The sequence below is a fragment of the Schistocerca piceifrons genome, unplaced genomic scaffold (assembly GCF_021461385.2).
Source record: "Schistocerca piceifrons isolate TAMUIC-IGC-003096 unplaced genomic scaffold, iqSchPice1.1 HiC_scaffold_954, whole genome shotgun sequence".
Taxonomy (NCBI): Eukaryota; Metazoa; Arthropoda; class Insecta; order Orthoptera; family Acrididae; genus Schistocerca; species Schistocerca piceifrons.
Window position 1 is genome coordinate 322,501 of NW_025729228.1, and position 2,500 is coordinate 325,000.

The 2,500-nt window shown below is 58.5% G+C and overlaps 1 non-coding gene across 1 annotated transcript in view; it reads left to right on the forward strand.

Annotated features, from left to right (window-relative positions):
- Nucleotides 1-2,499: 2,499 nt before the first annotated feature.
- The window catches only part of LOC124773502, a 1,909-nt gene continuing 1,908 nt past the window's right edge, over nucleotide 2,500 (forward strand). Inside the window, exon 1 of the ribosomal RNA XR_007014746.1 lies at nucleotide 2,500. This exon is cut by the window's right edge and continues 1,908 nt beyond it. This is a non-coding gene — a ribosomal RNA (small subunit ribosomal RNA).

Sequence of the window (2,500 nt, forward strand, 5' to 3'; positions counted from 1 at the left end):
ACCCATGTTGTCCCCTAACCTAACCCATGTTGTCCCCTAACCTAACCCATGTTGTCCCCTAACCTAACCCATGTTGTCCCCTAACCTAACCCATGTTGTCCCCTAACCTAACCCATGTTGTCCCCTAACCTAACCCATGTTGTCCCCTAACCTAACCCACGTTGTCCCCTAACCTAACCCACGTTGTCCCCTAACCTAACCCACGTTGTCCCCTAACCTAACCCACGTTGTCCCCTAACCTAACCCACGTTGTCCCCTAACCTAACCCACGTTGTCCCCTAACCTAACCCACGTTGTCCCCTAACCTAACCCACGTTGTCCCCTAACCTAACCCACGTTGTCCCCTAACCTAACCCACGTTGTCCCCTAACCTAACCCACGTTGTCCCCTAACCTAACCCACGTTGTGCCTTAACGTAACCCACGTTGTGCCTTAACGTAACCCACGTTGTGCCTTAACGTAACCCACGTTGTGCCTTAACGTAACCCACGTTGTGCCTTAACGTAACCCACGTTGTGCCTTAACGTAACCCACGTTGTGCCTTAACGTAACCCACGTTGTGCCTTAACCTAACCCACGTTGTCCGCTAACGTAACCCACGTTGTCCGCTAACGTAACCCACGTTGTCCGCTAACGTAACCCACGTTGTCCGCTAACGTAACCCACGTTGTCCGCTAACGTAACCCACGTTGTCGCCTAAACCTGCTCTGTAATTGTTATACGACTCGTTCAATTAGTGTAGTGTTGCCCACCCGCAACCCTCGCAATATAGTTCGCTACTCGCACTGCCCGCTCCCCTGTGTATCGCTTCATGTTAAACACCTTGCAAGTCTTGCTGACTTTCCACATGCTCCTGCTGTACACTGTAATGTGGATGGCAGCAGGACGTACATGCCGCCCCCCGCCCCACCCCTCCCCACGTCCCCACCTTGCCCCCTGCCTTCGCAAGCTGGTTGGTGAGAAGTTTGCATGTTCAATGCCCTTCGCATGCGACGTACTCAGGCTACGTTGTGGTGCGGCCTGTGTCAACTGTCCGCTGATGTCGTACGCATAAACCACAATCTGTACTGCACATTCGTCCTTATGTACTGAATGATACATCGTGGCACATGTGTGACCGTACAACGACTGCGCCCAAAAACGGCGGACCATACAATGCAAATATTGTGCACGCAGCTACGTGTCGTCTCCCTATGAGAGCTGGATTGCAGTGTGGTACGCCATAGAGACGTGTGGGAGGAACGGACGCCGTGGATGGCGATCAGCATGAGCTGTCTGTTGATGTATTCGGGCCTAGTCGTCTCTCCTCAAACACCGTGATAGCATGGTGCACCGCGTTCCATATCTGCGACATGCTACAGAGGCCGGTTGACAGTCGTTCGAGCAATGGACATCGCATACGTACGGGGGCCACCTTCCACGTATTGTCTAGGCGTGCACATTTTGTTGCGTGTATGTGGGCAGACGTAGTGTGGCGTGACACCTGACACAGGCATGCAATAATCGTTGAAGTTGCTAATGGCGATGGACGCCTACGTTTTCTGGTGAAGTTACGCAAATGAAGAAATGGTAACCCGTTGTGGTGCGGTTGTTCTCGCTAGGGGTGAATCGGTGATGGCGACGATAGGTTGAGGTACTAACCGGTTGTTCCAGCGATACCCACCATGCCGATGAAACTGAACGGCATCTGGGTGTGAAGCGATACGCGGCGGTGGCTGGGTGGGACCGTCCCCGGCCGGTGAGGGGGCGCCTCCCGGCGTGCTGGCCGCGCGGTGCGTGGGCGCACGCGCTACAGCCGGCTGGTGGGGGCGGCCAGTGGCAGGCGCGCCGGCCGACGGACGCGGCAGGCGTCGCAGCTGCGCGCCGGCGCACCCTGCGCGCGGCGCCGTGCGGCCAAAGTAGGTCCTCGCGGGCCCGGTGCGAAGCGCGGTGGACATCTTCAGTGTGCTGGTCCGATTGAGGACTGTGTGCGTTGAGGATGCGCCGCCGCCCGGCGCTCGGCGCCGCGACGCCGTCTGCTGCTCGGTCGCCCCAGCGGTTCTCGCTGGTGGTTTGTATCGCAGCTGTGCGGATGTGTTGGCGCGTGCGCTGTGCTGGGAGAGTTCGCTTCGGCACCCAAGTGGGGCTTTTGTCCTTCTGTGGCGCTGGCGTTGGAGCTGCCGGTCACCGTAGGTGGCGCGTGTTGTCTCCCGCCGGCAATGCCACGACAGCACGCTCCCGGGCCTCTGTCGGCAGCGGCAAGCTCAGTTGGGAGCACGGGTGGTCGCACCGAAAGCGTCTACTCGCCTAACTCCGGGCGATTGCGCCTCTCTCGAACCCGACCAAGTACTTGGGACGGCGCTGCGCGCCGCCGGGACCTGAGAGGGTTTCGAGGTGTATTGTGCAGGGGAGCTCAGCCTCCTCCTGTTTGCAGAATGATTGAGCGAACGCTTGCGTGTTCGCGCGGGCCCCCGGGACACACTCCCGGGCGGCCGGCTGCTCAGCTCTAGTTGACGCAGCT